Below are 14,085 nucleotides of genomic sequence, written 5' to 3'. Positions count from 1 at the left end.
GAGTTGGAAAGCTGATTTTTCCAATTTGCTAGATAACATGGGAGAAAAGTGTTCCTAACCCAGCCTTGGATACTTTGTCATATTTTGTTGCTCTGGCTCTTTATTTGTTTATTGCCACAGTCTGTCTTCAAGACAGCTTTTTAATTTTTACAACACTTGGATTTACATCAAACTTCTAAATAAATTTCTTAATTTGCTAGCTCACTTGGGAGAATCTCTGGCATTGCTCAGTCATGACTGAGCAGGAAAAGGACCAAGTAAACTAGCGAGCTTGGGGCTAAAGACCAGGAGCCTGTGTCAGACAGCCAAAACATCTAAGTGTGATGGGACTTGATCTTGGTCCCTGTAACAAATTTGAGAGCAAAATACAGCAACTATCAGCTGCATAAAAAGGACAGTGTGACAACACAGATAAAACTATGGGAGACGTGCATCATGCATTTTAACCGTGCGTTTCACACTCCTTCTCAGCTAAGTATTTTACCTGGGCTTTGGGTAAGGAGCAGATTAAATTTTCTTTCATTATTTTCCCTCTAGCATAGGGCAAGCAATTAGTCAGAGTAACAACAACAACAGTAATAAGCAGCAGCAGCAGCAAAATCACCCCAAATTATATACAGGTATACACACACAATTCTTACCCAAAGTAGGACAAGGAAAAACGAAGAAGTAAGAAACCTGAACAATTCACAAAGTCACAATTTGAACCCTGAAGCAGGGCAAGAGAGTGATAGGAGAGATGGAAGCTCAGAGCTCTTGGGATGCAGAGCATTGCCAAAGCAACGGTGACTGAAAGACACTTTATAAAACTCAAGGAAGACAAGTGTTCCTTTGGCATCAGTGGAAGAAAACCAGTTTTCTTCCGAGCTGGATGATGGAGCAGTTGATTCAGTTTAAGATCAAAGAAGAACCGAGCTAGAAATCAAGGCCTCATGATGGGCACAAAGAACAATGAAGTCAGGGAAAAAAAAGGGGTAAAAAGAGTAGATAACAGACTTGACACTACCAATCATGAAACTTTAACAGATGTTGAGATCTAGCAACTTGGGGCCACTCCCTGAGCCTTAAGCCAGGTTGTAGGAACTGCCAACTCTAATTTGGGGGGATGGGCACTTGGACCTAATGATTTTCCAGAGCAGATAATTTACCAGGAGAGCTATTTAGACAGTTTTGAGGACCACAGACATGGGCTAAAAGGGTAATTATTTTAGGCTTTTATTTTTTTAAGCAATAACTAGGAAACAAAAGGAATCAAGGAATTTTATCACTGGAGGGAAACTTACAAGCGGGGCCTTGACGTTCAGAGTTGTGAAATAACTCTAACAGCACATGGCCAGTTAAGTGGGAGTCTCCATTCCCAGCTCTCTGTGCTTCCCTGCTCCTGCACTGTCTTCCAAAAGGGTGGTGGACTCCACCACAGCCTGAGGAAAGATTATCCACGTGGTGGGGCCTTTAGAGCTAGGGAAACACTGCAGGGGACAAGGGAAACAGACAGTTTCCTTTTTTGAGAAGACTTATAAAGGTGTTACTGCTTATGCTAAGGAGAATAAACCTTGGAGACCCAGGATCCTTGGGTGGTAACTACCAAGAGAATCATGTTGGGGATGAGGCACCTTTAAGAGGAGATATAAGTTGCTCAAAAAAGTTATAAAACAGAGCAGCAGGGTGCCAGATTTCCTCCCTGCCTCATTGTTACTTTCTCTTCCAGGAATGACACTAGAAGTAAATGTAGCAGGTCGAAAATGTGATCCCAGGGGAAAGTGGGCACCCAAACGTTCACAAAGAAGAGAGGGCTCCAGAGGGCCACTAGTGGGTGTTTGATTCTTAATGAAGCCATCAGCAAAACAAAGATTAGGTAAAGAGGCCCCAGATGGGTTCAATAGCCAGGTCTCTAATGGGGGCCCAAAGTCAGGGAAGGAGATGCTTCTGGAGACGAAGCATCTGGCACTTTGGAGAGATTGGGCTGGATATTTAAGAGAATTGGAGAATGGGGTGCTAGGTAGAGGGGTGGATGAAGGGAAGGGGCCAGCAAGAGGTTCTGTTCAGTCTTGGAAGCAGAAGAGCTTCTCCTAGAATCCCCCTCAGTTACAAACGTGCCCTGGCCAAGGCTGTGGGGATTGGGGTGTGGAGAAGCCCCGGTTTTTCCCCTCTCCAATTAATTCGATGTGGGCATGCACGGACGGCATCCCGTGCCAAGGACCCACCGATATGGTTTGCAGAGAGGGGTATGGGGGAGGTGAGCCCTGTTGGTGCGAGGCCTGGGAAGGCAGGGGACACTCAACTTCACTTTTAGAAGTGGCACAACTTTTAAATGGACGCCCCGCGGAGTCATACACTCAGGTCACATTTAAAAGACAAGAGTTAGCTAAAAGCGTCGGGAAGAAAGTTTACTTGTCTGCATCCCATTTCTGCAGATTCCTTGCCTTGTACTCGATAGAGTTGTGTCAAATCGGAATGAAATTTCTGGGGCGTGCGGCAAACAAGCTCAAATTGTTTCTTCCCAACTCAGACGCCCCTCCTCTGATTTGGGGAAGGGCCTCCAGCTCGGGGTGGGCGCCGGTTGGAACTAAGCTCGCTCTCGCCTTCGTCCCCGGGAGCCTCCCGGCACAGCACCCGCAGTTCACACCTTGGCAGGAAACTGACTACCCTCGCCCCCAGCCCCCAAGCCTGGCGGGGCAGTCCGCGCCACTCACCGCCACTCGGGACGCTGCGCCCACGTCCGGCCGAGCTGGTGGCGCTGGTGCGGGGTGCGCCCTCACTCCCGGGGTCCGCTCGGGTTCCTCCCCATGGATCGCCGCCTCGGGCCGGCAGAGCTGCTAGACTTGCGTCCGCCCAGGCGCTCAGTCGCCCACTGCCTGGCGCCCTTGGCTGACAGGCGCTGGAATCATTCTCTACGAAGGCAGCTACAAATTTATAGCGAGGGGCGTTGCTGCTTCGAGGGTTCCAGGGGCGAGGCTGTGTTTTGAATTCCCTCCTCCTCCGCCCCGCCCGGGAGACCCTCTCGGCCCAACCCCCTTTCCTCTCCAGATGCTGACGGAAGCGGGATGATGCCACAGTCACCCCAGTGTCACTTATTAGATCTGAGAGTACCAGGCCCAGAACCCGGCATCGGGGGAGGGAGTGGAGAGATGGAAGAGAGCTGCGGTTGCAGGAGCAGCTATTCACACCGAGATCATTCCTCTACTTTTTTTTTTTTTTTTTTTTTAAACTTGGGAAACTTCTAAGGACAAATTAGGGGACTTTCTCTTCCCTGCGAGTAACTCAAACTTTGACAATACCATTGTGGATCATAGATCCATAGATTAATCTCAGGGTTGTTACAGAGTGAATGGGTGGACATTCATTTCCTCCTATCGGACATGCTATTGGAGTTACATTTTTTTTTTAAATGTAAAAATAGAAAAAGTTAAAAAACAAAGTATGACCAAATATTTAAGGAAGAATTAATATAAATTCTTTATAAATTCCTCCAAGAAAACAAAGGAGGAAGTATCACTTTCCAACTCACACTATGAAGCCAGTATCACCCTTATTCCAAAACCAGATGAGATGTCAGGAGAAAAGAAAACTATAGATCTTCCATATGAGTGTAGATAAAAATCCTCAGCAAAATATTAACAAGTCAAATCCAGTAACATATTAAAAGGATAATACAATATGACCAAGTGAGATTTATCCAAGTAATGCAAGATTAGTTTACCAAAAATCAATTGATGTAATACACCATATTCATAAAGGACAGAAACCACAGGATCATCTTAATAAATCAGAAAAGGATTTGACAAAATCGGACACTTTTTCATGATAAAATCATTCAGCAAACTAGGAATAGAAAGGAACTTCTTCAAACTGTAAAGTCTATCTATGAAAACTCGCTAACATCATACTTAATGTTGAAAGATAATGTTTTTGCATCTAAGATCAGGAAAAAGACAAAGTTATTTGCTTTCCACACATCTATCAAACATTGTACTAGAGGTTCTAGCTGGGGCAATTGGGCAAGAAAAAGAAATGAAAAGCATCCAGATTAGAAAGGAAGTGAAACTATTTTTATGTGCAGATGACATGATCTTGTATTTAGAAAATCCTGAGAAATCAATAAAAAGCTATTAGTGCTAATAAATGAGTTCAGAAAGTCTTCATGATACAAGAACAGTATACAAAATCAGTTGTATTTCTATACATCAGCAATGAGCAATCCAAAAATGAAATAAAGAAAAAACTGCATTTACCATAGATCAAAAATATTAAAATATTTGGGAATAAATTTAACAAAAGGGTGCAAAACTTGTACTCTGACAACAGAAAACATTGTTGAAAGAAATTAAATAAGACCTAAACGAACGGAATGACATTCCATGTTCATTGATTGGAAGATTTAGTATTGTTAAAATAGCAATAATCTCCACGTAATATACAGAGCAAACACAATCCATATCAAAATCCCAACAAGCTGTTGTTGAAGAAATTAACAAGGTGATTCTAAAATTCATGCGGAAGTGCAAGGGACCCAGAATAGCCAAAACAATCTTGAAAAAGAACAAAGTTGGAGGACTTGCCTCATAGTATCACAGATATTTGGAATCAATTATCACAAGACTTTTTGTAGAAAAGCCAAAAGTAGGTGACAAATTCCAGAGTCTGTGAGTGATATTAGGAAATGCTCCTGTGATTATTATTTAAGAATCAGGAGAGTTTTATATTTTTAAACCTATTTAGTGCTAGAAGTCATTAACCATAGTCACATCTGTACTAAATTCCACCTTCATTTTAGAAATGATAGTATTTTTGAGAACAGGAAGTTTGTTACAAAGTCAGCTGTTTTGGGTGAAATTTCTCAAAAGGGTGGGGTTCACTCCCTGGGACGTTACATCATCAGACACAATCAGATGAGAAGGACAAGTTTCCAAGAAATTAATGGCATCATTATTATTGTGCTGAATCAGCTGAGTAATAGTATGGTTTAAACGCCCAACACTTAAGCTGAATCCAGCTTTGCTGCTTGTTAGCCTCATACACAAATTTACCCTCTGATATGGATTTTTTAATACATAGGGTAATAATGTTCTCTAAACTCTTGTCAGGATTAAGGGAAAGAGTATATATATATATATAAAAGCTTCAGGTACTGTGCCTGGTACATAGTAAAGTGCTTAATAATTGGCAGTGATTTTTAGTGAGGAACTGGCAGTTTTCCATAATGGTCAGGGATGTATTGGCTTTTTGATGCTTTGAAAAAAGAGATAAACTTCTTGATATCTTTCTAAGGCTTAAATTTGTCTCTGGTATTTAAAATTTGAAATTTTGATACAAATGAAGTCTTCTGATACAGTGGACTGAGGTGTAGGCTTTTTTTCTCTTTTCTCTCTGTATGCGTCATGTGAGGCAGAATCAGAGTGAGCCGTCACCATGAAGCTGGAAGTGGGAACACAGAAGGAAAGGCCAGTGGGCTGTTGAAACGCTAGGTGAGCAAAGGCGGAATGCAGAGCCTCACTGCTGCTGAGGCCAGGGCTTGGCTCATGTTGGATTCTAGATCATCTAAGAAAGACTCAACTCTGAATATCAGTCTGGAATAAAAATTCGACAGGACATGCAAAAGAAGTGCAGTGCCCAATAAATATGAAACAAATGTTTAGTCTTCAAAGTAGTAAAAATGAAATTTAAAGCAACAAGGTGCAATTTTTCACCTATAAAATCACCAGAGATTAAAGAAAAAAGATAACACCGGAATTCAATTTTTGCAAGGTGGTAGGTAAGTTGGTACTCTCAGAAGCAGAAAAAAAAATATATTTGATACTGTAGGATTGTTGCATACCCTCATCAACCAGGAATTTATTCTAAGTAATAATCATGGATATATGCAAAGCTTTGTGTACAAGGATGTTATTTACATTGTTAAGCATGATAGTACATAATTGGAAAAAATCTTAATGTCCCCTAAATAAAGGGTTAGTTAAATAAATTATGGCACATCTAGAATAGAACTTAGCCATTGAAAGTAATGCAGAAGGATATTTAGTGGTATGGAAAATATTCATGATATGTAAATTAGTGAAAATCAGCTTATTGAACAATATGTACACTATTATCCAAATTAACTAAAACATACACACACACATACACACACATGTATACACACACATTCACATGCATATGCGTAGAAAAAAATTAGATGTATATTCACCAAAATGTATACAGTGGTTTTTTCTGAATGAAGAATGTAGTGATTATGGATACTTTTAAATTATATTTTATTTTTATATTTGTCTATATTATCCAAATTTTACATAACAATTAAATCACCATTAAAAAGTTAGCAGAATAAACAAGAAGGCAGGGAACTTAGCACAGGAACTGTTTGGAGATCAAGGAACATCGGGGGTCACCTTTTGTGGACAGTTTTTGCTGACACTAAACTTGAAGTCCCCATGGCTTCAACACTGTGAGTGCACCTATACCTGTACTGTTTTTGAATATATAAAGTAGCATGATTTTATGGGAAGATATATTAACTAGGAATTCAGAGACCTGGAGCCCATTTTCCATTATCTCTGGAGACATCAGTGGAGCTTGGCCAAGACAGCTGACATCTAGATCTTGCCTTAAAATAAGGGTTTTCCAATATCCTGTTTACTAGCTGTGTGAACTTGGGCAAGTTATTTAATCTCCTATCATTTAACTTACTTATCAGCAGAATGTGGGTATGAATAACACTTAATTCAGTGTAGATGAGGGTTAAACAAATTAATTAATGTAAAGCAAATAGAACAGTGCCTGGTCTGTAGTTAGTACTCAATACATGTTATCTTTTTAAAAAAAAAAATTAACCCTAATAATTCTACATATGTATGATGTCCAAATATTCAAATACAGTCACTATTCTAAGAAATGCTTTTAATAAGACAGGGATTTATCTTACTCAATATACTTTACCAAAATTGATATCCCTGCTTTAAATAGTTTTACAGGAATATAAGGGATGAATATGACAACCAAACAACAATTGTTGAGCATTCTTGACTGGGGCATGTACATCGCCTCATTAAGTGTAACTGAGTTTTACAATGCCATGTATTATAATGAGGGTCTATATCTCAGGTGATTTATTTCAGTTGTCCATATAGTATACTGCAGAAACTAATATGTAGAGTGAATAAACAGCTGCTTTACCCCTCTTATTTTCTGTTTTACAAACCTAACTGATTTAAAAAAAACAGTTCTAAACTTCATAGATCATTAATCAGACAGGATTTCTACTATTTCTTATCACCCCATTTATAAAGATGAAGAATGAATATTTGCAAGGTTCTGTAACTCACCAGAGCATAAGGATATTATTCAATAGATATTGTCCAATAAGCTGGTGAATGTGATAAAATTTGTAGAGGCTTGGAAGACTCTAAAAGAATAAAACATATTTATTCAAGTTATATTTTGCTTTAACTATGAGTTATATATTTTAAAATTATTTCAATGCTTATGAGGAAAGAGGAGAAAACTAGTAGGAATAAAGCTATTGTTAACGATAGAAATGAAGTCAGATGTAGTAAATGAAGAGGGATCAATTTCATATAGAATTAATTTCACTTTCTAAAAAAAGCAAGGTTACTGTATTCACCAATAAAACGTTGATAGATAATAGGAAGGAATGAAACATTTTATTTACCACACAAATATAATTCCCAACTGGAAAGTTGTAATATGTGAGTGTTTCAAACCTGTGAACATCATTGTTAATAAACATTGAATAAATACATCATGCTCTATATAGGAACTGATATAATAAGAGTTGATCAATTTCATAAACATTTAACTTTAAGAGAAGGAAGTTTTATATGGTAAATGCTAAAAAATGGAGGTGCTGAGAAATAAAGTATCTGGGAAGAACAAGGTAGGTATTTAGGATGGCAAAGGGGGTATATTTTGACCCATATAAAGAACTCAGCGGACTTTCAGATTAAAAATTCTAGAAAAATGAGTGACATTTGCAAAATTGTGTTTGAATTTAACTGGCTGAGGAGAGATAAGGAGATGAAGGTGTCCCAGTTTTATTTAAATTCCCATTGTCTTCAGAATACAATCCAAATATTTTCCACCATATTTCTTATTTTGGTTCAATTTTGGTGAGTGGTCCCTTCTTTACTGTCAAATAGTTCATTCACACAATCATGCTGGCAGTCCTTTACTCACTACAGAGGTCATGATAACAAGCTGTCTACTTTGGCTGACGCTTCTCTGGCACCCGGCCACCTTGAGAACACCCCTGCTGGCTGAGGGCAGACTCCTGCCCTGCTGATTGAGCTGCGTGATTCCTGGTCCAAGGAGAAGGCTCCTCCCTGATCAGTGAAAGGCATGTCTTTGACAGAGGGGAGATGTTTATAGCTGATCTGAGCTCCTTTGGTTAGAGACAGCTAATGTATAAAGCTTCTCCTGGTCCATTTAGAATCTTCAGGTTGACCCTGCAGTCCAAATACTTCCTTACACATAAGCAAATTATGTTTAAAAAAGTAAAACTGGATACGCTCACACGCAGCCCCTTGATTGCTAACAGCTGTCATCTTGTCAGGATTTCATCTACACTAGTTTTCATGCTGGAGGCATTCACGAAGTAGTCCATATTTGGCTGGCTTGAAAACCACTTATTAGCAAGGTTTGATCAATTGTTTTTTGGGAGATGAAGTGTGAATATTGAAGTAATGCCACTGGTAATCCTGTGCATCATTTGGAGTTCAGTGGTGAAGGCGTGGTTGAGTTGAAACGATCTTCTGAACAGCAAGTTTTTTAAATTAAGTGCTGTCTTTTCTAATATATCAGTCAAAAGTTAATTTTATACTAATTCTTATAGGGTTATTTTAATTGAAAACAGTTTTTCACATGGCTATTGGTATAATTCTAAATAGACAAATTCAGGTTTCTTTGGCTGACTGCTTGTAGTCACACTTTCTGTTTGGTTTGTATTCCACGATCTTTCTACATGAACTCATGCTGCCAGTTGCTCATTAAATTGTTCTTGCCTAAGTACTTCCTGATCAATTTTATTATTATTTGTTCTTTTCTTTCCCAGTATTGATGTTAACTGCTTGCTAATTTCCTGGATCTCCCCTTTGGCACATCTTAAAGATTAGAATAGTTATTATTATAATTGTTTTCTTGAATCTTTTGCAGCCCATCCATCATTTTCTATTTTCTGCATTATGACTTGAAGGTTTACAGGATGTAGATATATTATTCATATTAAGCAAATATCTTATTGTGAGGATAATATTCTCAAATATTTCTTAGCAAAGAGATTTATATTTCACTAAAATATACTTTGAACACACTAAAATAAGAAACAATTTAGAAGATAAAGTAAGCATTAACAACTAAGTATGGCTTTGTTGGCAAATTGGCTTTTCCTGAATGAACAAAGCATAACAGTCAACTTTTTAAAATTTATAACTCAAATATGCAAATAAAGTACTATTTTATTCATATTATTTATACATGAGCAACATATGTTGTCTCTTTAAATATTTTTTACTATTTAATTTTTTCAAATATTGCTTATTATTATAGTGTAGATATAAGCCAGTTTTTGGCCTTGAGTCACAGAAGAGAGACAACTAACTAATCAAATCACCGATAATAACTACTGAATTAGGCATGGGGACATCAATAAGACACAGCCCCTGAATGTAAGATGTCCGCAATCCAATGAGGTAAGAGTAGCAGGGATGTGTAATATTGTGTTTAAAAAAGAGAGATATGCTCAGATAATAAAAAGAAGGACAGAATTAATTCTGAGAGCCACAAGTTGCCAAAAGTTCCCATCTCAGAGAAGGTATTTGAGCCTTGCCTGGAAAGTTAGGGTATTCTAAACAGAGGTCATGACACTATGACAGTGTGCCTTTTCCAATATTGGTATAAGAGACATGCAGTGGTACTTTGTTTAATTTTGATTTCTTTTGCTGGATTGGAATCCCCCAGCAAGCAGAGACCATGCTGATCTTATTCACTGCTGTGTCCATAGTCTGGCATAACACTTGAGACATAGTATATGCTCAATGAATATTTGTAGAAGGAATGAATGGAGGTAAGGGCAAGATTGTGAAAGGCCAAGTTCAAGTGTTTGGATTCATCCTGTGAGTAATAAGAGCTACAGGCGTCATTGAGCAGGGATCCCATTTGTTATGTAAGAAGATGAAAAGTGATTCTAGTGGAAATGTACGGGATAAATCCAAATGGGACCAGACTGCAAGCTGATTTGAGTTAGAAATTCCAGACAAGAAATGAAGAAAGAGGACTTAAGCTAAAGTGATGGATCTGTGAATGGTGGGACAAGCTTCTGAAATGCAATGGAAAGGATTCATTGACTAGTTGGAAATGAAGGCTGAGAGAGAAATAGAAAGGAAAGGATGAGATTTCTGGGTTGGGAGACTGGGTAGATGGCAGTGCTGTTAACTGAGGTCAGGAATACAAAAAGGGAACATATTTTCAGAGGAAGGATGAATTTAATTTTGGATGTACTCAGCTCGCTTTCTTGAAGGGCATCCAAGTAAAGCAAGAGCTGGGCTGGGATTTGTAGTTTTGGGAGTCATGAGTATGGAGATGATGCCTGAGGCCATGGAAGGAAATGTGGTTTATGAGAAAGTGTGTGAAGAGAAAAGAGAGGCAAAAAATTAAGATGAATCTTGAGGAACACACATCTAAGTTATAGATAGAGGGGGAAGGAGTCAGCAGACAAGACAGTTCACACTGATTTGAACACAAACTGTGAGAGAGATGCTGTGTTAGGTACTCTGAGTATGTTGTCTTGTGTGATCTTCACAACAACTCTTGGGGGGCCTTATTGGAGAAGAAGGAGCTTTTCCAGGGAAGGCATCCTAAAACCTTGGCTGGAGGGAGTTTAAGTAGGTATGTGTGAAGTTTTTCTGTAAAGGGCCAGGTAGTAAATATTTTAGGCTTTTAGGGCTATACTGTCTCTGTGGTAACTACTCAACTCTGCCTCTGAGGCCAAAAAGCAGCCATAGACAAGCAAATAGGTGTGGCTATGTTCTAACAAACCTTTATTTATGGACACTGACATTTGAATTTCATATAATTTTTTGTGTGTCAAAAATATTCTTTTTTGACTTTTTTAACCATTTAAAAGTTGGAAAACTAACCTAAGCTCATGGGCTATATTAAAAACAGGAGTGGGCTGTGGTTTGCCATCCCTTGGTTTAAAGAAAAAGAGGGTGTTAAGTGTCAGATGTAGACATATGAGCCCTAAAAATATCACTGAATCTTGCAAAGAGGGGGAAGTTAATGACCCAGCAGAAATGGCTTTAGTAGGGTGGAGGGGCAAAAACCCTATTGTAATAGGTTGGGGAATAATTAGGAGGTTGATAGAGTAAGTATAGAGACTTTTTAGAAACAAATTTGGCAAGGAAGAAAAGATAGAATTAAGGTGATTTTTTTAAGGGAAAGGCAATGTCTAGAGAGGTTTTTTTTGTTTTGTTTCCTTATTTTAGGATTTAGGCACTTTGATCATTTTTTGAATGTAAAGGAGCCAGGTGAAAAAGAAGAGAGATTATTGGTTTAGGAGAGAAGAGATCATTGGCAGAATAACATCCTGTGGAAGACAGGAGGACATAGGGTTCTGTGCACAGGTGGAAGATTACCTTCAGTTGAAGTTGGACTGAGCCGTCATATCTGTTTCTGTGATCCCTGTTCTGAATGGTGTTTTTAAAACAGTTTCTATGAAGGCTAAGAGGAATTCTGTTTGATCCTTAAAATAATCCTGTCTGACATATAAGTCTGGCGTTAGATTCTACATTTTACAAATGAAGAACCCAAGGATCAAGAGGTAAATGTATCCAGAGACATCTAGCTAACAGATGGCTGATTAGAACCTAGACATGCTAATTCTTCCTCCAATTCTCTTTCCATTGTATTCTGCTTCCTTTCCTACTTCTAAGCGAATTTGCAACGTACAAGAGAGTTTAGTGGTGGTATTTTAAATAAGATTTGAATGAAACATTCATCTATTTGCCGGTATTTAGAGATCTTTTGATTTAAGGGCTTATGTTAAAATGGAGTCATATACCTGTAGTTTTCTATTCTGGAAGTCTGAAGTAAATGAATATTGATTTCTTTTAAAATTAGAGTTTTAGTTTTGGATTCTAGTTGTTAAGATCTTTTAGGAAACTTGAATTATAACTCATAGCTACATAACTGTAATTAGGTAATTCCTATATATATGCATAGGAACCTGCTCTGCTGACATCATTCGGAGGACAGTTATCTCGGCATGGCCATCCCTCAGTTCTTTCTAGCCATGAGACAGATAGCAGGCAAATGGATAATTCCTGAGGGTGAAAAAAATTTGCCAAAAACTTAGGGATGTTTGTAAATAGTTGAAAAATAATGGAGACAGTTTATTTAACCTATGCTGAAATAATTTTATTATTCACCACATTCTTTTTTCCATCCTTTTTTCCTCTACTTTCAAAATAATTGAGGAATGTGGTGGAGATATAATCTAAAAATAGTGAGGGAGCACAAGCAGGGATGTTTAAAAACTAAATTCTACCTGCAGTTTGAATTTTGCTAGGGCCTCCGTAGATCCACAGCATTTTGGATACACAATACACAATACTACCTCACCTGACAAAGAAGTAACTGTTTCCTTTGGCTAGTCCCTCCCCCTCTTCCCCACCAATGGAACAATTCCTAAACCCTTCAACTCTATGAGTCCTTAATGTGTGCTAACCAGGAAGGGCAAGGAGGCTCCAGGGAAAGTCATTTAAAAGGAAAAATGAACAAGCATAAAAACAACTAATGCATGTGGAAACATTTTAGGTCATGAGAAAAATATGTTGGGAAAAGGAGTTTGACAGAGAAAAGAAGTCTTCCTATAGCTTCAGAACACATTTTCATTTAAAAATAGAAAAAAGTTAAAGAAAATTGGCCGAAAAGGATAATACTCAAACCCACTAAGCTTTAAATATTTCTCATTACTTAAGATAAGTGACATCTCCGACATGCTTGCATATGAAAGAAAAATAATGCCAAGGTATAATGGAACTTTTCTAAATTCCAAGTAATAGAAATCAAATATGTTATATTAAGATTGGATTATCCTTTGACTAAATTATTTCTCAGTTCTAATTAGGATTCTATTTTAAGTTACATTTAATTTCATTAGGCCTGTTCCCTCCTGCCCTAGACTTGCTTTCTTTCTACTTCGCTGGCTGCATCCCTGAGGACATCACTTTCTAATCACTAACCTTGACCCTTACCATGATAAATCCCTGAGTCCAAGGTCACCCAGAATCCAACTTTATATATATTTTTGGCACACTAATATTATTTTAATTATTACTTAATGATGTTTCCATACACTAATTTTTCTCTTTTGAGCTCAAATCCTGCAGTTATATTTTCTATGCTGTATTTCCTGCTAAAGGCAGACGCTTGACACATGTTCTGGGACAAATTGTCTTCATCAATAGAGAAACACCTAAGATGTCTTTTCCAAAGAGGTTTCAGAATCAAAAAGTTTTGGATTTTTCCTTCTAATTTATTATATTTGGTGAGTGCTATAATTAAAGATTAGGAACCAAAGGAAAATATTTCAAAGCTCAAAATTCCTGGAAAGGAATTATCTAATTACTAAGAAGCTCCTCATTGCAAAATTCAAAATTTTCAAGTAAAAGAAACTCAGGTAATAATTTTAAAAACATTTTTATTGTGAAACGTTATACAGAAGAATATACAGAATAAACATACACTGTGGCAAATCATTATAAAGCAAACATCCATGTAAACACCATCTGTTATGACTGAATTGTGTCCTTCCAAACTTCCTATGTTGAAAGCTTAAACCCAATGTGATTGTATTTGGAGATAGGGCCTATAAGGAGGTGATAAAGGTTAAATGAGATCATGAGAGTGGACCTGAATCTTATTGGACTGGTATCCTTATGAGAAAAGGAAGAGACACAAGAGAACTCTCTCCTACTCCACAAGCACACAGAAGAAAGGTCATATGAGGACACATTGAGAAGCCAGCCCTCTAAAAGCCAGGAAGCAAGGCCTCAATCAATGATGGCACCTTGA

The 14,085-nt window shown here is 38.0% G+C and overlaps 1 protein-coding gene across 5 annotated transcripts in view; it reads right to left on the bottom strand.

Annotated features, from left to right (window-relative positions):
* Positions 1-13,523, bottom strand: part of AGTR1 (angiotensin II receptor type 1) — a 56,118-nt gene extending 42,595 nt beyond the window's left edge. For 4 of the 5 annotated variants that reach the window (XM_082459927.1, XM_082459926.1, XM_082459928.1 and 1 more), the window contains exon 1: positions 2,694-13,523. The gene's annotated coding sequence lies outside the window, so the exon portion shown is untranslated. The remainder of the gene's footprint in view (positions 1-2,693) is intronic. The other variant, XM_082459925.1, reaches the window with a different exon arrangement.
* Between the last annotated feature and the right edge of the window lie 562 nt (positions 13,524-14,085).

This window comes from Balaenoptera physalus (assembly GCF_965194825.1).
Source record: "Balaenoptera physalus genome assembly, chromosome: 4".
NCBI classification, from domain to species: Eukaryota; Metazoa; Chordata; class Mammalia; order Artiodactyla; family Balaenopteridae; genus Balaenoptera; species Balaenoptera physalus.
The sequence above is the reverse complement of the archived record's forward strand: the minus strand, read 5'-3'. Positions and strand labels throughout refer to the sequence as shown.